The sequence below is a fragment of the Cricetulus griseus genome, chromosome 8, assembly GCF_003668045.3.
Source record: "Cricetulus griseus strain 17A/GY chromosome 8, alternate assembly CriGri-PICRH-1.0, whole genome shotgun sequence".
Taxonomy (NCBI): Eukaryota; Metazoa; Chordata; class Mammalia; order Rodentia; family Cricetidae; genus Cricetulus; species Cricetulus griseus.
The window spans coordinates 52,618,468-52,640,585 of NC_048601.1; positions in this window are offsets into that span (position 1 = coordinate 52,618,468).

Sequence of the window (22,118 nt, forward strand, 5' to 3'; positions counted from 1 at the left end):
GTAAGCTTTGGCAGAATTGTGTCCTTGGGGGAAGGAATTTTAGCAAGTCTCTGTCTTCCTGGGATGGCATCTCATGCTGTGATCACAGCTGGTTGTCCTGGCCTGAAGACTAGAGGAGCAGGAGAGCTGTCAGGCCAGTTTCTTCAGGTCAAATGGCGGCACTATAGGGGGTCTGACATGGGCTGCCTGGTCTGTTCCTGGACATGGGGGACACGGAAGCAGCAAGGGCTATGCGAGGGTGAGATGGGTCCTCCCAGTGCCAAATGGCGCAAGCCAGTCCCCAGCAGAGAAAGTGTCCCCTTAATAGCAAGCACTTCTGAAAGAAAGCGCCAAAGGGGTGCCTCTTCACTGTTAGCCAGTCACTGCAGTGAGGGAGGTCCAGAGAGGCCAGTAGAGTCAGTTTGGCCTGGTGCTAATCTCTCACCTCTGAGAAAGACAAGCCACATGGTACCAGGTAGGGAGGGGCAGGGGTGCCTCAACTGACAAAGGCTAAGCTGGGTTTCTCATGTCTGAGCACTGGGAGTTCCCAGAGGTGTAAATAAAAAACATGGGTCATCAGAGCCTGGGGCATAGGACACCACCAAACAGACAGAAAAGGAAAGTCTTTGTCCTTCAGAGTCCAGGCTGCTCAGTACATCCATGGTGTACACACACACACACACACACACACACACACACACACACACACACACACACACACACCCCTAGAGAAAGCACAGAAGGATATTTTGGGGGGAAAGGAAGTCAGGCTGTGGCCCCAGCCCACCCCTCCATGAAAGGTTCTATTTTCCCTCAAGTAGGGATTCACTTCCCTCAATGACACTGAGGCCACCAGCCTTACCATCCAGGATCACTACTGCCTACCCCCAGCAGATCCCAAGCCCACGCCCATAGGTCCCCACGATGCTCTGTCCTGGCTTGGGGACATGCACTTAGACCATGTCCAACTGAGATGACTGAGGTGGCTGAGAAGTGGAGCCCAGTCAGTGGGAGAAGGGAGATTGAGCAATAAATGTGCAGAGAGAGAGAGAGAGAGAGAGAGAGAGAGAGAGAGAGAGAGAGAGAGAGAGGAAGAAAGGAAGGAAGGAAGGAAGGAAGGAAGGAAGGAAGGAAGGAAGGAAGGAAGGAAGGAAACACTAGCCACCCTCACCAGATAGAGATGGGAACACACCTAAGCAAATGCCAAGACACTAATCCAGTCCTTTCTCAAGAGACAGCAAAGGCAGGCAGGTGGACAGTGCTTCTCCTGAAACAGACAGCCCAGAAGAGCCAAGTATGTGGCTCACAGATACAAGGGAAGAAGCCCATGGGGCTGGCATGAGGCTCAATATTTAGGATCAGAAGGTGCTCTTAAAAAGGACCCAGTTTGTTCCTAGCATACAACTGCCTGTAACTTGAGCTCTTGAGGGACTGGATACCCTGTTCTGGCTACCTTGGACATGTGTACATGCATGCACTCCTGCGCTCTCTCTCACACACAGGTACAATTTTTATATTTTATTTTTATTTTGAACACAGGGTTTCTGTGTAGCCCAGGCTGTCCTAGAACACACTCTGCCTCAGAGTCCACCTGCCTCTGCCTCCCAAGTGCTGAACTTGAAGGCATGTACCCAGCTTTTTTTAAGACGTGATCTCACTATGTAACTCTGGCTGGCCTGGAACTCATTATGTACACCTCAAACTCAGACCCATCTGCTTTTGTTCTTCCTTCTGAGCAATGGAATTAAAGGCACAACCATGTCCAGTTAAAGAAAATAAATCTTAAAGTGGGGGGGGGGGCGGTGGAGAGATGGCTCCACAGTTAGGAGGCTGCTCTTGCAGAGGACCTGCGTTAGATTCTGTTGTGGTTGAATGAGAATGGTCCCCATAGGCTCATATATTTCCCACAGGCTCTTGTGTTTGAATGTCTGGTACCCAGCTGGTGGAACTGTATAGGAAGTATTAGGAGTGTTAGGTCTCAAACCTGGGACAATTGGCTAACTGAGGTATCCATTAACATGCCAAAGCAGACACTGGCCACCAGGTTCTCTCTGTACCCTTAGTCCTTACCTGTTACAGAATACCTAGCCCCCTACCCTAAACTTCTCAGTCCAGGGACTTCCTATACAATCCAACCATTTTGGCCATGCTAGTGTCTTGGCCCAGGCTGCCCTCTCAGTTGGCAGCTCCTTGTTTGCTCTCCCTCCCTTTCTTTCCTCACATGGTCTGGCTCAGTTTGGTCATGGTCACTCTGGACTCTCCCAGATGTCCCTGCCTCTGACTATGCTATCCCTTTACCTACAGAAAACCTTCTCTTCCACCATACCTTGTAGCAGTCATGTCCTTTCCTTTTTTATTTCTTTTTTTCATTCAAGGAGGTATGGATTTATTGAAGGAGGTGTGCCATAGCAAGATGGGCTTCGGGGTTTCAAAAGCCCACACCATTCCCAGTTAGCTTTCTCTGCCTCATGGTTGTGTTTGGATATGTAAGCCCTCAGCTATGATTCCAATACCATGCCTACTTGCCTGCTGCCATTCTCTCTGCCATGATGGCCATGAACTTTAAACCTGTGAAACTGTAAGCCTCAAATAAACTCATATTGGTTACAGTATCTTATCAAAGCAATAGAAAAGTAACCAAACCAGATTCCCAGAATCCACATGGCAGCTCACAACCATCCTCCAGTCCTAGGGGATCCAGCACCTTCCTCTGGGCTCCATAGGCACTCTAGGCAGGTGGCGCTCAGACATACATGCAGGCAACACCTGTATACATGAAAATAATAAAATATTTAAAAGAAGAAGGCTGGAGAGAAGAAGAAAGAAGAAGAGAAGAAGAAACCTGCAGTCATTTTAAGGAGAGAAAGTTTGATGAGGCCAAACTTCTCTCATAAAGGAGGCATGAAAAGGAGTTGGAAGCTGACTCTACCTACATGAGCAGTCACTTGAGACTCCAATGGCTCCAGGACCCCTTAGATACCCGGATCCATAGGTGCCCAAGCCCTGGACAGCTTCCCAAGCCTGTCTTTCCCCTTCTCCATGAGCATCTCTCTTTTTCCTAAAAGTTCATGCTATTGTGTTTATGCAATCTCCCACTGCAGCTCAGTAGAAAGAGGCAGGGTCACAGAGCCCTGTAGTCAATGCCTCAGAGCCTTCCATCTCCCCAAATGGCAACTCTGTCCCTTTTAAAAGCTAACTCCCCAGCCCCTGGCACATACTATGTTACCTTCTGACTTCAATTTAACTGTTTTAGGGATGTCATACAAGAAGAATTACCCAAAGTTTGTCCTTTGATGATCAATTTGTTCATTTAAATAACCATAATTCATCCATGATACAGCTGGTGGCCAATCCCCTTCCTTTTAGACATGAGTGCCTAGACTATTGTTACAGCAGATGTGCTGTGCCCTTCTGCTCATCAATGGACACTTCTGCTTGGGGCTGTCCAAGCGTGTGATGGGCAAAGACACTCTCATGTCTTTGGAGTATATAGTTCTGCTTTTTCCTACAGAGACTCTCGGCTCTATCCAGGGGAGCTCAGCTTCCAGTTTCAAATGAAGCAGACCTGCTGTTTGCTAGGAGAGGGGAATGGTGAGGTAGGAATGTGGAAGGGATACCCAAGAAGGCGTATCACCTTCCCAGCAACCCAGCGCTGGACCACAAGTGGCACTGTGTTTGCCTAGAATAGTTTTAAAGTCAAAACACTTGCATAGTCTATATTCTGGCTTCTCTTGAAAGCCAGAGAGTGTATCTGACCAGGATGCCCACAGTCAAGTCCAAGCTATGGCCCTAACCTGGCCTGGTTCTCTCTGGTCCCTGAGCCTCCCAAGCTAAGATGACAGCCTGAAGCTACATGTCCTGAGAGACACCCCCAGATCTTTACGATACCATGCAGTTTAGCTTTAGCTGGGGTTTGGTGAACCAAGGTGGAGGCTAGATGCCAGAGCCTTAAAGCAACAGGCTTGAAACCAGACACTGATGGCAAGTTCCATGTTGGCTGATGTTTGGATACCAAGAGAGTATTATGCTGGTCCTGCACATAGTCCTCACCCCTGTCAATCAGCTTGACACTCGGCCTGATTCTGGCTCTTCCAGAAGCATACAACTGCCCATGTCACACCCTGCCTGGAAGCTCTGGTGCCCTCTATGTCATCAGGCCAAAGTCTGGATGACTCAGCCTGGTCTTCAAGGCTTGAGAGCTGGCTCTGTGGTTTCCTTTTTTCCCTTACGTACACCATACTCCTTCCTCTGCCTTGAGGCCCTTTCCTCCCACTCTTCCAAAAGACCCCTACTCATCCCAGAGAACCCAGCTGGGGCATAACTGTGTGCCCTGGCACTTCCTGATTTCAAGGGCAAAAACCACATCTGATGCATCATCTGGGTGCCATCTAAAAGAAGGCATTTGTGGTGCACGCCTTTAGTCCCAGCACTCAGGAGGCAGAGGCAGGCGGATCTCTGTGAGTTCAAGGTCAGCCTGGTCTATAGAGCGAGTTCCAGGACAGGCTCCAAAGCTACACAGAGAAACCATGTCTTGAAAAAAAAAAGAAGAAGGCCTGGCCACAAGTGAGACTAAATGAAGAAATGGAGAAAGGGAGAAAGGATAAAGTGTGCAGGATAGAGAGGGAGGGGGAGGACCTCGGGGGTGGGAGACATAGAAGGGATAGACAATGCACAGGGTGGGGAGAGATAGATGGACGGGGGAAGATGGGTGAACAAAAAGAAGGACAAGGACGGAAGGAGAAGGCGAGGGATTGTGGGAAGGGGGGCTGAACATGGGGTTCAGGAGGAGCTATGGAGGACTTTAGGGCCTCGCTCAGGGGAGGGTCCCGGCAGGAGCTGAGGTGCTAAAGGAGAGAGAATGAGAGAGAGAGAGAGAGAGAGAGAGAGAGAGAGAGAGAGAGAGAGAGATGCTGGAAGTAACCCTGGTGCTGAGGATGCGCCAATGATTCCGGCTGGGCTCTGGGGAGAAGCAGATACACAGAAGGTGGGCTCAGAAGCAGCCCTCTGAGGGAACCAGAGCAGTGAAGAAGAAGAGGAGTATCCAGTAGAGAGACTAGGCTTGGGCCCCAGGCTTGGCTGCATGGAGGGCTGTCCAGTAAGGGCAGTGCTGGAGGCTACTGGGGATTCTGAGCAAGGGACAAGCTCTACATGAGGCTGTGAACCATATGGGTCATGGCAGGAAAAGGAAGAGGACAACAAGGGAGGATGGAGTGACCTAGAAAGAATCAGAGGATACAAACAAGCTGGGGAAAGCTGGGGAGTTGGGTAGCGGAGGGCCTCGGAGGGCAGCAGAGGGCCATGGAGGGCCTCAGAGGGCATGCAGTCAGCGTTTCTGCTTTTCCTGAGGCCCCCTTTCACACTCTCCTGTCTTTAAGTTCAGATAGAGGGCAGAATGGGTGTAGGTCTGGGACCAATCAGTTACCACTTGCAACAGGGCAGCCAGCTGTCTACCGGACAGACGGGCAGACGCCGCCAGGGATCACTTTAACAGAGATCTGGTCTACAGGAAGCAGGAGTAGTAGATAGTTTCTTTCTTGGTACTACCTGGATCATATCTCAGCCTCTGTTCCCATCCCTTGTATTCACCCATTCAGCTCTGCATTTTGGTCCCCTCTAGCCACTCTCATTGCTGTCCTGGGACAGGTGCTGTCCACTCCCATTTCAGTATATTAGTGGCTTTGGCCTCTCAGTTCCAAAGAGTGATCCTTCCTGTTGCCCCACCACACAGATGTAGCCTGGACCAGCTTGGACTTTACCCTCTCTGTATACCACCTGGGCCACAGCCCAGTCCTGAGTCTGAGTGGCACAGTGGTGGTTAGAAGTCTTCCACAACCAGCATATCTCTGGCATACTAGGAAACCCTTCACTGCTATCTCATTTTCCCAGCTCAGATGGCTGTGAGCTCACCACCCCCACAGCACAGCCTGCTTGGCAGCCTTCTTCCCACAGCTTGCCACTGGACTCAGCAGGTAGCCTGCATTAACAGTGCTATTCACCATACTGGTGATGCTAATCCTATGTGCAGACAGAGCTAGCCCCAAAGCCTTCCTCTCACAAGAGACCTTTATCTGGCTAGTCCACTGTCCACCCTCCCCTCCCCCGCCTCCCCCCCCCACCGCCCTGGGGCAGCATCACTCCTTCTCCTCTGGCAGGAAGGAAGGGAGGAAGTTTCCCACAGATCATCCCCCACCACAGACCTCAGGCCAGCAGCCCCATCCTGCAGTAGGAAGAGCCTGGAAGGGCCAGATGTGGGTTCCCTCCTGTTGTCATGTCCTAATGCAGACCTCTGGGCTAATTCCTGTACCTTTCTAAGCCCACTGCTTGGACATCCAGATGCCTTCCTCCCCAGAACAGATTTAAGCCTAGTAAGCCATGCCTCATCTTCCTTGCAGTTCTCAAGATCACAAGCCCATTGCAAACCCTCCAGGCCTGATGCTCATGCAGCCTCAAGCCTGAGTCCTCCTGCCCATATATCTTAGTTAGGTTGTCTCTGTGGCCCTGAGCAGACATGGTGGCAATCTCCTCTCCTTCCTAATGACTTAATGATTTTTCTATTGCTATGACAAAACGCTGCGACCAAAGCAACTTACAAAAGAAAGCATTAGGGTCCATGATCTTCATGGTGGGGACATGGAAGAAGGCAGGCATGGAGCTGGAACAGTAGCTGAGATCTTATATCTGATCCACAAGCATGAGGGAGAAACAGCTAACTGGGAAGGGTATGGGGTGCTTGTGGAGGTCAGAAAAGGGCATAGGATCCCCTGGAACTGGAATTACAGATGGTTGTGAGCCATCATGTAGATGGTTGGGAATCAAATCTACGTCCTCTGGAAGAGCAGTCAGTGCTCTTAACAGCCCCCAAAAGTGTTTTTAAAAATTTCAGTGAACATGGCAGTGGTGGCACATGCCACCACTCAGCACTTGGGAGGCAGAGGCAGGTAGATCTCTGTGAGTTAGAGGCCAGCCTGGTCTACAAAGTGAGTTCCAGGACAGCCAGGGCTACACAGTGAAACCCTGCCTCAAAAAGAAAAATTCAGTGATGGGCTTGGGAATAGCAAGCTAGTAATGGACTTGTGTGTGCACAATGTTCTGGGTTGGATTTCCAGCATCACATAAAAATTGGTGTGGTGGCACATGCTTATTCCCAGTACTTGGGGGCTGGAGGTGGAAGAATCAATAGTTCAAGGCCATCCTTAGTCACATATCAGGATTGAGGCCAGCCTAAGCTACAGGAGACCCTGTCTCAAAAGAAATAGAAAAGAAAAAAAGTCACTAAGTGTGGTAATTATTATTATTATTTTGCATTTTTACAAATTTCTTTAGTGTCTGACCTCATTAAAAACAGTTGGATTTTTCACAGCTGCTTCTTTAGTCTGTCAGAAGATCTGATTTTTGTTGAACCTATGTGAAGAAAATCTGGTGTTTCACAGATGTAGGGTGAGAATACAGTGGGGTGTTTTCACAGCCTTTCCATGGTCTTGGATGCTTTCCTTTCTGTAGCACCCAAAGGCAGCCAGTGACACCTCCATCAACCCCAGTGTGGGGTGTGTACCAGCTGGAGGAACGTTTGCATGTGCAATGACTGAAAAACTGGTAGACTGACCTTGCTCTCCAAATGGCTCTCTCAATATGTCTCCAACATTCAGGAAATCCTTCCCTGCTCATGGTGACACACTCCATTACCAACTAAGCCTTGATGGCGGTGGCACCTCTGGCCACATCAACAGAAGTGTCTCTATGCATCACCTCCTAGAGCCGATACACACTTTCCAATATTCTAATTTTCACTTAAAAACTGTTATCTTATCATTGTAACCCAGTTCCCAGGGTAACAGAGACAGGAAGAGTGCCCAGCTTGCTGGCTTTCAGCCTAGCTGGTATGAGCTCTAGGTTCCAAAAAGACCATGCCTCAAAGGAATAGGCAAAGTGAGTAAGGAGGACACTGATGCCCTCTTCTGGTTTTTGCTCACATGTACACAGTCACATACATTCACACACACACACACACACACACACACACACACACACACACACACACACTTACACAATGAAGAGCTGTGTGCAGCCTGATTCACACTTTTCCTGTCTTTCTATTATCATGTAAATGTCAGCAAGACAAAAAGAACAAACAATACTAATGATTATTATGAAAATAATACAGGCCATGTTAATCCTTTCTGATTTGTTTGTTCTGAAGGAGAGTTTTACTGTGTAACCCTGGCTGACCTAGAACTCACAGAGATAGGCCTGCCTCTGCCTCCTGAGTGCCGACATCACAGACCTGAGCCATTCCCCACTCTTTGCCATTCTTCTGAGTCCTGGGGTATTGTCAGAGGCCCACAGACCCCAGTGAGAACATTAAGAGCCAATGCTAAAGAAAGAGACGCTGCAGGAAGCCAGAAGTGCTGCAGACTCCTGCAGGCTGCAGTCTTTGGAGTTCCAGGTTGCTGCTGGTTCTCAAGGACCAGGTGTCCAGACACTCAAAGCCCAAGAACAGAAACATTTGCAGCTACTGAGAGGCCCCCCACATCTGAGGTCCAGTCAGGAACTTTAAGATTTGCAGGTGCTGCCTGCTGCTGGAAGCTGTGAATTACAACAGCTGCCTTTGGGCCCGGTATCTGGATAAAGCCCAGGGCAACAAGTCCCCAGCCTGTAGCCTCAGGGCCCTGGCTCTCAGGGCTTGAGCCACAAGTCTCTGGCTGGGCAAGTCCAGCTCTGGGCCTCGAATACTCAAGCGCTGGGGTACACCCCCAGTTGACTCCTCTGTGGGTACAGCAGGATCACCAGCTGAGTGATGAGAGCTGAAAGCAGTCAAGTGTGGGGGAGGTGTGAGGCCGGCCTTTTCAAGCATCCTCTTTACAGCTCCTCTCAGTGATGTCTATTTCACAGATGGGTAAACTGAGGTTCAGGAAGAAAGTGGTTCCCTTTAAGATCACAGTGGGAGGCTACAATAGAAAAGCCACCAGATTCCTAGAATGTTGTGTCTCCCCACCCCGATTGGGACAGGCATTGCTGAGGGAGAAAGGCCCTCAGGAACAGGATGGAAGCTCACAACATTGCTTCCTTCTGGATTTTCCATTTTCAGTCCATACTCCATGACAGGCCCAGAGAGGGGGTTTCCCTAAGCATAGAATGTGTTTAAACCACCTCAGCTACGGGAGGAAAGAGATACAAGCCCATTTTATAACTGAGGCTAGGAAGAGTTAACTAGCTTAGAGCTAAATAACTAGTGAGTGTCAGAACCAGGGAAGGACCTAGGACTACTGACCCCACAGCATACCCACTGGCTGCCTGAGAGGAGGTAGCTTTTAGGCAGTGGGGAAGGAAAGTGGCACCATGAGAAGAGCATGGGGTATGGAAGACTTAAGAACCCCCATTTCCTCTTATCCTCAGAATTCTAGACTCCTAGCCCTGCCTATCTACCAAGCTTTTTTATGCCCCTGGGATTTTACATATGCTGTTCCTTCTGCCTGGATCAGTGTTCCTAACACTGAAGTTATTATTTACCCTTCAAGGCTTAGCTCATGTGACTCTTGCTTCAGGAAGCCATCCTGGACTAGAACAGCCTTCTCATGGACCTATATCTTCTTCCATGGGCATGTTGATTCTGCTGGACTGTCACAGTGGACCAGAGGCTTCTGAGGTTCCTCAGCCAGGGACCCTTTCCAGGAGAAGGGAAGCCCCTGGCTCTCGCTCCACTGGGACTTCCTTCAGGAGTGTGTTCTTCCCAGTTTGACCTAGCTTCAGTATTCCCACAGCGGAGAGGACTACAGTTTAGCGGTTGAGCCAAGTTCTGGGTCTCTGTCTCTCCTGTCATGTCTCTAGTGACGCCAAGAGGTGGGCAGAGACCTGGAGACCTCAGCCTGGCTGTTGAGGTATCAAAGAAGATAACTCTATCTCAACCAAGCACTGTCCAGGGTGAGAGGGGAGGAGGTGGCAGGTTGGGACATCCAGAGTGCCAGGAGGGCTAGAATGCAGTGTGCTTGAGACCCATGATGCAGATGGGCGGGAATCCAGGGAAAACTGGAGCATGGATCTCAGAGGCAGCAGTGGTGAGGGAGGGGGGAGGCAGGAGGTTCCCTAGGGAACAGGGCCAGCAATCCTTTCTTTCTATTTCCTGCCCTCTTGCTTTCTTCGCCTTGGTCTTCACTCTTAGGAGTCAACCCTGGGTGGCGCAGAAGCAAGATAGAGTCTGAAGTGGAAGTGGGGACAGAGACACTGCAGACACGGGACCTACTTCCAGACCCAGGAGGCCACTGCTCAAGACCAGCTTTTGGCAGAGCAGCACAGCCCTAGTGATGGCTTGGGCTACCTCATTTAATAAACCCAAAGCCCCCAGGCTGGGAGCTCCCAGACAAGACTGGCCTGAGTCTTGCCAGCCCTCCCAAGAAAGCAAGGAGGTTGGGCCTAGAGCCAGATGCCTGGGCCCAGCTCCCTGGTTCTCAGCTCTGACTGTCAGCTTACTGAATGGCACACACACACTAAGCAGGTGCCACCACACCCCCTCACTCTCTTCTGGCACATCCCATGTCCAGACACCACAAGGATCTGGCTAAGTTCATCTTGTTCCCAACATCTTTTGGGAAAGTATCCCCTCATCATCTGTAGGCTCCCAGCCTTCCATGACTAGCTCTCAGTGGATAACACACACCCTGACACACCCTGGCACTGGCCTCTGCCCACTCTCCATATCATGATACCTTCACAGAGCACTGGCAAAGGCTCTGCCATGCCTTTTATCCTTCCCACTGTCTGACCTACATCCCCAGGAAAGATCAAGTTCCCATAGGCACAGTCAACCCCCAGGCTGGCATTGTTTTCCAGAGGTATCCAGGAGCAGCCAGGAGGCTTCTGAGGACATGGAGCCAGTGCACAAAATTGTTCCAGGGCCCTTTTCCCAGACCTAGGTGAGAACCCTGGCTACATTCTGGCCTTCAGTCCTTCGTTTGAGATTATTTCCCTCTGGCATTCTGTTGGAATTGTTAGTTTCTACTTGAGAAAGAAAATAGAGAGCAAGAATCATCTTATTGACAGTCTTGTGATCAGGTAGCGCTTTAGGCAGGCTGCAAAACCAGGACCCAGACTCAATATCCCCAAGTCCTTCTTACCCATGCCCTCGTCTCAGCTGAGCAGACAGCAACTTCCTAGCTGCCAGTAGAAGGAGCTGGTGGGAGACACAGGGGTGGTGAGACCACTACTCACATATTCCTTGGGTCTTACATACCTGGGCTACTTGCATACCTCAGTTTCCTTTGCTGACAAGAAGCCTGAGTTTTGCTGTTCCTCCAGGCCCCAGAGGACAGTTCTCATGTGGTCTCTCTGCCTCTGTCCCGTGGCTTCACCAGGTTCTACTTCAGCCAAGCCAACCTAGAAAACCTCTGTTGTGGAATATTATTTTAAGATGTGTTACATTTATTTAAGCTGTGGAATATTTGTTTAATGATGCCAATAGGTGTTGCATTCTTCTATGTTGTATTTGTTTAACTCTGTGAAGCTGTGTTACTTTGCCTGTCTAAAATACCTGATTGGTCTAATAAAGAGCAGAATGGCCAATAGCAAGGCAGGAGAAAGGATAGGTGGGGCTGGCAGGCAGAGAGAATAAATAAGAGGACAGATCTGAGAAGAGAAGATCAAGGAAGGAGAGGAGGAGAAGGAGAAAGGACACCAGGGGTCAGTCACCCAGCTACACATCAAGCCATGGAGTAAGAAATAAAGAAAGATAAATAGAATAGAGAAAGATAAAAGCCCAGAGGCAAAAAGTAGACAAGATAATTTAAATTAAGAAAAGCTGACTAGAAATTAACCAAGCTAAGGTGAGGCATTCATAAGAAAGAATAAGTCTCCTTTTATTTATTTGGAAGATGGGTGGCAGCCCCAAAAGAATAAAAAAACAACCAACTACAAACCTCTCTGCTCCCCTTCCAAAGGACCCTATGTTTCCTCACCCCCCAGACCACACCCACTGTCAACCTAAGGACCAAATGAACCCTCCCTCTGCCCCACAAACCCACCTGGGTGAGCATGAAGCTGGAGTGGAGCAGCTGGGCTGTATACCAACTGTGAGAGATACACACTGTTAGGTGAGCTTAGTCTGTCTTAGTTAGGGTTACTATTGCTGTAATGAAACACCATGGCCAAAAAGCAAGTTGCGGGGGAGGGTTTATTGGGTTTACACTTCCACATTTTAGTCCTTCACTGAAGGAAGTTAGGACAGGAACTTAAGCAGGGCAGGAACCTGTAGGCAGGAGTGAATGCAGACGCTGTGGAAGGGGTGCTGCTTACTGGCTTGCTCCTCATGGTTTGCTCAGCCTGCTTTCTTATAGAACCCAGGACCACCAGCCCAGGGATGGCACCACCCACCATGGGCTGGGCCCTCCTCCACTGATCACTGAGTAAGAAAATGCCTTACAGCCATGTTTTATGGAGGCATTTTCACCAACTGAGGTTCTTCCTCTCTGATGACTCTAGCTTGTGTCAAGTTGACATAAAACTGGCCAGGACAGCATCTGTATCTACCCAACAGAGACAACCATTTATCCCTCCTTGTAAATGCCCCAGGGGTGAAAGTTGCAGGGTGGCTCAGTGGCTTTTATGTCAGCACCCCATCCCCACACTGGGCCATCTGTCCTCTCGCTTGAGCTGAAAGGGCACCCATAGTTCCATCTTTTTTGATGGAGGTAAAAGGTGGCAGCCCAGGTCACCTTGGAGGGTGGGGCAGGAGCTACAAACGAGTACTCATACAAACGACAGCAAGAGCTGCTGCTGTAGAAGTCAGGACAGCTTGTTCTCACAGCAGGACCCCAGGGAGCCTGGTCTGGCCACACTTTAGCTACATTGGGCTGTCATCTGTCCAGCTGCATCAGTGACCCCATCACCCTGGCCCAGCTGTTTTTCTCCTGTGTAATGGAAGATGGAACAAGGCAATTCTTGCCATTATTTGGTCCCATCTCCTACTCAAGGACTCTCCCAGGCTACAGGAAGGGAGGAAACCATCCTCCACTCCTTGACTCCTTCTGGGTGGGGCCATCACATCCATGAGACTTCACGTGGGTGCTCATGGAGTAAAAAGGGTCCTGACCCAACCCTGTGTTACTTAGCTGCCACCCTCAGTGGTCAGAACCAGCTCCCAAGCTGGAATGACAAAGCAGCAATCTTAAATGCCTCTGGTTCCTGGAACGTTCCCTGTACCAGGCATATCTGGTATCTCCTGTGGAGTAACTAATTGAGAAATAGCCATAAGAATTCTTAAAGATGATGGAACCTTGAGACAAGGGGACAGTAAATCACTAGTTCAAGGCCAAAGGACAAGAGCCATGACCAGCTACTGGCTCAGCTACCCCAGCCCAGGTGCCACTGCATGCAGACCGGGGAGGGGGGGGTCACATTCCTAATGAATCTGCTGGTGTTTCAGGCTGAGCCCCCTGCTGGCTGCCAGTCACTCCTTGGACATTGCAGGTGGAAAAACAATTGTGGTGTTGGCTGAGCTGGGGTGGCTGGAGGGCCTGAGTCTCCTCCTCCAAGTCCTGCAGTGCCAGGCCTGGCTGACAAACATGGGAGGGAGAGAGGGAGGTGGAAGGCCTGCTCAAGGGTGGGAATGGCCTCATGGATCTAGAGGAGATGCCTCCCGCTGCACCCCCCCACCCAAAGCAGGGTGAGACTGCAGCAAGTCTCTGGCCCTGGCTGCTGCTGGCTTCTAGTCCCACAGTCTGGAACATGGGGAGCCCCAAAATGCACTAGCTAATTTCTCTCTCTACAAGCAGATGACAGGGTGTTAACTAAGCACCTACTGAATGTCTGCAGCCTTGTTCTGAGACCATGTCAAAGGCACAGGCTCCCTGCCTGCTGCTAACACCTGGCAGGAAGGAACAATGAACTGTTCTAGAAGTAACTAGAATGTGCTTGTTTCCAGCACCTCAGGAATCCTCTCTGGACAAAAGATGCCTTAGAGAGCAGAGGCCACCACAGGGGCTCAGCAAGGCACCCAGAGTCAAGCTGTGGAGTTCAGTATCTCAGCAAGCTCTGGGGACAGATGGCCTTGTTAAGTACTTACGGTGTGTCAGGCAGTTTCCATGCCCACCTGACCCTCCTATGGTCCCTCAGTATGGTCATCATCAGAGACAAGGTATCTGAGGCTTCAGGTGGGGGAGCAGCTTTCAAGGGTCCTCCAGCTGGCTGGAAAAGGCCGTGCCTGCAGGATACCTCCTCAGGGGCCATAGCTATCCCCAAATCTCCTCTGTAACCAACTATCATTTGGATCATGAGAGGTTGCTGTCTTGGCAGGGCACAGTAGGGTCAGGGGCCTGGCTGGAGGTGGGGGAGGGGGTGGCTCCGCCTGCACAGAGGCAGCTGGGAGCTGGACCTTGGCTGACACTATCCTTTCTTTTTACAATGGTATGTTATTTATCTAGCTCAGCCACACACGTGAACTCCCTAGATAATTCTGACCCCTTCTTCTAAGCAACAGCACTGTTAGAATTTAACAGTTGCAAAAGGAAGTGAAGCTTATACAGTGTCTCTTCTGTACTCCTAAAGAATTTGATCGTGGCTGACACTTGCCTGGCCCTAGCATGAAATAGCAGGGGCTGCATGTGTTGAAGTAGGAGAGAGATTTGCACCTACACAGATGGCCCCTGCATTAGCCAGGTTGTGTTACCATCCAGGTGGCCCATGTGGACCATCGCCTGTGACTAGCCGGGTTCTTGTCCCAATCTCCTCCAAGAACACAGTGGGAAGACAGCACCCAGTGGGTGCAAATAAACAGAAGATACTTCATGATCAATTCAGGATCGATAAGCTTAATCGAGGTAGAGGAACTTAAAATAGATTGTCTCACAGACATTGGGAAGCTGGAAACTGAAACATGGGACTGCAGAGGCCAGTTCTAGAAGATAGTTCTACAGATATTTCTGCCCAAGGCAGAAACCTCAGGGGTGTGTGTGTGTGTGTGTGTGTGTGTGTGTGTGTGTGTGTCTGTGTGTGTGTGTGTGTGTGTGTGTGTCTGTGTGTGTGTGTCTGTGTGTGTGTGTCTGTGTGTGTGTGTGTCTGTGTGTGTGTGTCTGTGTGTGTCTGTGTGTGTCTGTGTGTGTGTGTGTGTGTGTCTGTGTGTGTGTGTGTGTGTGTGTGTGTGTCTGTGTGTGTGTGTGTCTGTGTGTGTGTGTGTGTGTGTGTGTGTGTGTGTGTGTGTGTCTCTGTGTGTGTGTGTGTCTGTGTGTGTGTGTCTGTGTGTGTGTGTGTCTGTGTGTGTGTGTGTGTTGTGTGTGTGTCTCTGTGTGTGTGTCTGTCTGTGTGTGTGTGTGTGTGTGTGTGTGTGGGAACAGGGGGGCTCCATCTCCTGTGAGTCCATCTCAGGCAAATCCTTTCTTCATCCTCAGTTGAATTCTGATGCCCTGATTAGCTGACTATGGGCATGGAAATGCAGTGTAAGTGAAGCCCAGTCAGGGAAGAGCTGTCAGACCTGGAGGAGGAGAATACCCCACACCCCATCCCACACTCCAATCCCCACCCCAGAACACACCAAGAGCAGCTAAACACTCACAGTCAGGCTTGCCAGTCTGTCTGTGGATACTTGTTAAAATGTTTCCCACAGTTCCCTGGGCCTGCCACTTCTCTGCTTTGTTCAGCCAGGGCTTTCTGTGGTTTCTGTAGTGGTTGCTGCAGGAACAGCTATCAGCTGTCAGGAGACCGTGGCTCTGTCCTGGAGCCCCACATACACCTATCACTAGAGCCATATACCCAAGGCTGAGTAGCTCTATAAAGAAAAGAGCTTTATTAGGTTCACAACCTGGAACTTTGGACAGGGCTCCACCTGGCTCTGGGGACCACCTCATGACTAAGGACATGATAGTGGTAGAGTGTGTGTAAGAAGGAGAGGTCACACCACCTGACAGGCAGCAAGAAGGTGATTCAGGAGACAGGCTCTGGTTCTCAAGAAAACCATTTGGAGGTCCCATAAGACCTACCCCAGTTGCTTCTGGGAGCAACATATCCAAGGAATCCCAGCTTCCCCTGCCCAGGTTCCACCATCCATACACTGCCAGCTAAGCACCAGGCCTCCTACACAGGAGACCTTGAAGAATGAAAGCCACATTGAAACCAGAGCAGTCCCTTCTATTTTCCTGGTACTGGTGTCTTCTGCTCTGAGAGGCTGTGTCACATCCTTTGCTACTGTTGCACTGTTATTTTTTTTTTTTTTTTTTTTTTTTGCCCTGGAAAGCAGAGTGCCAGCTGGAAGCAGCTGGGGTGACTGGAGGGTGAACATCTCTGCTGTGAGCCAAGTTAACAGCAGAGGGTGTTAATCACATGGATACATCCTAACAAGTACCTATCAAGCTCATGAGACCACGCAGTGATTGAAACTACAGGCTTCAGAGGTATGGCTGTCAGCCTGCCTAGCAATTGCCGGCCAGATAGTAAAGGGCTTCCTTAAAACACTTACCCACTCTCTGCTGGAAGGCTGCCCCAGTCACAAATCTACTGTGCCTCCTGGGTAATAGCAGCTTCTAGAGTTGTGCGGTGTGTAACCTGTACATCTGCTCACAGTAGCCCTATCGTGATGTGACCAGGATTCTTTTTCTTCGTGTATTTTACCTATCCATATCAAAAAGAGACTTTCTCTTTGTTGTAGGAAATGTGGCTGTTCTAATTGTAATAACTCTATAGACAAGCTCTCTCCTCCCATCCCAAAATAAAAATGTATTAGGACTCTGCTCCACTTTGTGACATATAACCAAGGAACATGTATCAGTCACAATGGGCAAGATTATACTATATAACAAATCACCCCAGAGCCTCCCTAGCCAAGACAAAAAAGTTTATTTCACATTGTCCCTGGATTCTGACTGGAGTCAACTGGAAGCCCACCTCATCCTGGGATCTTAGAGACCCATAGTTTGAATTGTGCTCTCATCATTGTCTTGGGGGAACACACAGGACTGGGCACCAGCTCTTACAGCATCCACAGGAAATCATTCAAAACACTGAGCTCACAAAGTTCATAGAACAAGTGTAAAGCCACATCAGACCTCAGAGGGAACAGAGAGGGATAGCACTGCCCAGTTGTGAAGGACATCATGGTTCTGTGACAGCAAGAGTGGCTGGGGCTGGGCCCAGACTGGGACTCCTTAAGGAAGGGACAGGGTGCCAGCTGGCTTCAGACAACTGCCTAGGGCAGCAGCCAAGGGTCAATCAGCCTGGAGGGGAGACATCGTGGAGTAACTTCCCCAGTCATTGAACCCTGCAGCCAGCTGGACCCCCAAGAGACCCAAAGCGACAAGAATTCCTGGGTAGGAACAAACACACACGAGCCAAGAAAGAGTACTGGTGTGACCCGCCTAGCCCCTCCAGATGCTTTAGAGATGGAGCCTGTTGGCTCTAACCTTTGGTTCTTGGGTGGCTGTGGGTGACAAAGGGGTTTAGACATAAGGAATAGCCATCAGCTTAGCATCCTTCGGGTGGCTTTTCCTGATCAGGCTTGGATCAGCCAAGGGACCCGTTAAAATTTATGTTACCTATTGAGAAATTGGCGGAGGTCCAGAGCATCCCAGAGCCAAGGGGGACACTTTCAAAGCATCTGCCCTCCCCAGGCACTCTTGGGGTTCTGGAGGCCTTGGGGAAAGAGCAGAGTTCCTTTAAAACAATGATGGGCGTGACCACAACCAAGCAACTGGGGAGCAGATTGGGCGGCTGCCGGCTTGTGTTTAAGTACATTCCTAAGCTACGAAGGAAGAAATAAAAGTGGTCCCTTGTCTGAGAGCTGAAGAGACAGCAATATTGTAGTGTAACTAGGACCAGATGGGCTCTGGGTATTTCCAAAGGCGTTTAGCATATTAGACAAAATACCCTTGCAGACATACGCCATAACTGTGTCTGGCTGCCTGCATATCAGTTATGGAGACAACAGACCAGCAGGCTGTGCCTTGGCTAGAAAGCAGAGAGTATCAGCCTCTGATTGGGCTTTGCCCATTCCCCTCTGCCCAGTACGAATCCCCTGGACATGGCCCCATCACCACAGCCTAAGAACAGCAGTCACAACTGTAAAGGGGCTGGCAAAGTTTTTGAAGCTGCTTAGCCAGGCTGGTCCAAAGCCCAAATCTTCCACTGACACACTTATAGGGGTACAGGGAGCCCACGTTCCCCAGGGCACTTGGGTGGAGGTAGAGCAAGCATAGCAGCTCTAAGACACCTGGACTCTTCCACCCTGGCCAGGAGACCATCAGTGAGACACAGAGTTCCCCTTGAGCAGATGTGGGAATAAAGCCACTTCATATGCCCTGACATACAGGGGTGCCTCAAAGCCAGACCACCCCATTTGTGACACTCTCCAAATAGTGCTGGCTATAACGATGTCCCTCCCACTCCAAACAGGATATTTTTGGACAATATGGTAAAAACCGAGTCCTTTTGGTTGGTATGCCAGGCATCAGGGGACCAATAGGCCCAGGTGGTTATGAGGGAAAGCCTGGCCTCTGCCTCCCTGAATCTGCCTCTCTGTGGTCTCTAGTGCCTACTTGTGGCAAGGTTCCCTGTCTCTTTGTGCCTTAGGTACCCTGACTATGCATGAAATTGTCCTCATTTGCTTGCTGTTACTATGATAAAATACTGACTTAAAACAAACTGGGGAAGAGGGGGTTTATTTCAGCTTACAAGCCACAGTCTGCCACTGCCCTCAGTGCAGAAACTCAAGGCAGGAACTGAAGCAGACACCATGGAGGAGGATGCTTACTGGCTTTCTTGGCCTTCTTATACGGTGTAGGACTACCTGCCCAGAAGTGGCACCACCCATCTACAAGTCAATCTGAGGGAGGCAATTCCTCAATTGAGTTCCATCTTCCCAGGTGACTTTAGTTGGAATTAAGTTGACACAAACTAGCTAGCACAGAGATTCGGGATCTTGAGGGTCCCTCCTGTGCTAACCCTTGTCCTGTTCTTGGATTGCTTCAGCAAAGCAGCAGCTGGAGTCCTGTCCACAAGAAACACAGAGTTTAGTGGGAAGACAGATAGAGTCTATGGTCTAGCATCCAGCACAGGACCTGACATCCAGAAAATCAGGAGGAGTCACTGAGCTCTGCACTGCCCAAGATGAAGGCTGGTGATTTATTGTCAGTGACCCAGGCCATTGGTGACAGAGCTGGTAGTCAGATGCAGTTTTGATGCCTTTGTTCACCTGTCAACCTGAGGGGCTGGCACTTATATGACTCCGTTTTACAAATGGGGAAATGGAGGCACCAAGTGCTCTCTCTCACTTGCCTGAAGGGCAGAGGCAAAGCTTGAGCCTGCTGTCAATCATGCCCACCTGCTTCTGAAAGGGAGCCACTGTCTCAGGACAAGCAGTGTGAACAGTGGCTTCTGGGTGGGATGGCCAGCAGGGCCTGAGGTGAGGGACATAGACCAGTGCATTGCTTGCCCGGTCTCCTTCACCATCAAGCCAAACCTGGGAATGAAGGAGTTAATGCCTACATTGATGGGGGTGGGGCCTGGGGAACTGATAGTAATGTCATTTGCCCACAGTAACTAAAAACTGGATTCCAGGCCTAATTCCAGACCATGGTGCCTGAAACGGTAGCTGCCCCCTGGGCCAGGGACAGAGACTGTTATTGATTGTCACAATAGCTTCAGAGAGGTGTCCTTGTCCCTAAGCTAATAGCCTTATTAACTGCCCAGGCCTTACCCAGCCCTCAGGTTGTCCTACCCTGCTGCCTAAGTGCCCAGGCTACCAACTAAAACAACTTTGCCAGTTTCTGCATTAAAATAGAGGGAAAGTGGCTCTTTCACATGCATTATGCACCTACTATATGCTAGCTCACTTTATCTCAACAGTTGTAACTAGAGATGTTCAGAGGTGAGATGTAATCTCTCTAGAATCATACTAGAGGTGTGTGTAGAGAGAATTCAGCCCAGGATGGCTATGCCTCACCCCGCCCCTCAGAGAGTTCATAGTTCCTCCCTCTGGCCCAAATGACAAGCAAAACCAACAAAAGTACCCTGGTGGTGGTAGAGCCCTTTAGCCAGGTGCCTATGGCCTTAAGAACACCTACAGGCCTCCAGGAGCCTGTTTCCAGGAGACAGTAGAGCCTCGAAGTTGTTAGGATAAGCAAAGCCCCTGAGCATATAGGGTGACAAGGCTTGGAGGAAGGTGGCTTTTGGGGACTCCCGCACCCATCATATCAGGTCTGGCACAGTCCATGTACAGCATGATCCCACCCTCCTGCCACCCCGAACCCCACGGAGTGCAAGAGAGGGAAATCCCAGGAGGTGCGGACTGGCAGAGAGTCAGGATGCCCATAGTGTACCGGGACAGTCTCTGCCTCCCAGAGAGGCTTGTCTAGTTACAATGCAGAGGCCATCTATGTACTCCCAGAGCCATGAATGGAAGCTCAGGTGATCACTAGGCCTTCTGGTCCTCTGCACATAGCCACCTATGGGCCTATGGGCACTTTTGCAGCTGCCTGCTTCATTTCTGGGGAAAAAAAATCTCTTTGTACTATAAAATGTCTGGCTGTCAGGCAGTTCACCCTTTGGAAAGCCTGATGCATTTTCCACATGAACCTTTCAAAAGTGGCAAGCCCCCCCCTGCACTCAGCCCTATAACCCCACCTCCATCCAGGGCCATCTTGGATAACATTTCCTCAGGCTACCCAGATGGTCTGGACCACAGGGGTGCTGCCACCTGCCTCTCTCAGGATGGCTGGTAAGGTGGGAACTGGTGGGGTCAGAAGAGGGAGTATGAGGAGACTATATCTCACCAAGACACGTTTTGCAGGGAACCAGCTGTGAGAAAAAGTACCATATTAGGGTCAGATGACATGGATCCATTTCTCTCCCTATGCCCTGACTGTGGTCATGAACTTGTTACTTCATGCCTGTGCTCTTATCTGGAAAACAGTGCAGAGGAGGCTGGGATATGAAAGAGTGGTGTGTTCATTCCTGTCTTTGAGCTATCTACTAGGGCCCTGCTAGGCTAGACTTGGGGTACCCTGTCAGGGCCCCTACAGCTGGGCACTGCTGCTCCTGCCCCATAGGAAGAGAGCTGACTCCATAGAGGAGATCCCCTCTCCCTGTCTCAGACAGCCTGGTAGCCAGGCAGGACACTATGCTAAGGTCTGTGGTGGCAAAGCTGAGGGGGCCACATCCAGGCAACACAAGCTTAGTTCCAGGCTCTGGTCGCCACCTGTGTCACCTTCCTAGACACACACATAGCTACTCCAACCCTGCCAGCTTAAAACAAGGGAGGCTGCCAGAGCCAAGCCCCCCCCCCACAGCTGGGCCCAGGCAGCAGGGTTTGCAGGAAGTGACCAAGCTCTAAAGTCTGCCCAACCTGTGGGCACAGAGGACTCCTCCTCACAAGCTGGGGTGGGGGCACTCCTTATGAGAGTATCCAGAAATCTTCCGAATCACATGAGGGTATTGCATCTGAGCTGCTGTGAGTTGAAGATGCCAAGGACTGATGTCTCTCCAGGTTCTTCCTCCCCAGGGCCTTGGGGCCTCCAGCCAGTCTCTGCCCTTGATCACAGCAGCCTCTGCAAAAGTCTACGTGTTCTCCTAGGGCTGTTTCCTTTTTAGTCTTTATTTCTATTTCTCTAAACCAAACTCATCTGTAGCCAAGAATGGCCTAGAACTCACCATAAAGGCCAGGGTTACCTTGAACTGTCAAATAATCCTGCTTCAGCCTCCTGAGTTCTGGGATAACAGGCCCAGATAAAATGATTTTATGTTTTGTTTACTTGGAGACAAGTTCTTCTGTAGCTCAGGCTGGCTTCAAACTTGATTTGTAGCCAAGGATGGCCTTGACTGAACTTCTGTCTTCATCTCTTGAGAACTGAGATTACAGGAGTGTAAGACCACCCTGATCTTATGTAATGCTGGCGATGGAGTCCAGGGACTCATGAAAGTTAGGCAGGTACTCTACCAACTGAGTCACACCCCCAGCCCTCCCCTGGGATAATAATGTTCAGACAGCGATGCACATGGGCCCCAAGTCTGAACACTTGCCTCCAGTGGGCATGATGCTGCTGCTGGATGCAGCAAAACCCATACGGTGGTGTCTTGCGGAGAGGCATTTGGACAAGTCTGTTTGCAGCCCCCATTCTAGCTTACAGACTACTTGAGCCAAGACCTTGGTTCAGATCTTCACCCTTCCACTT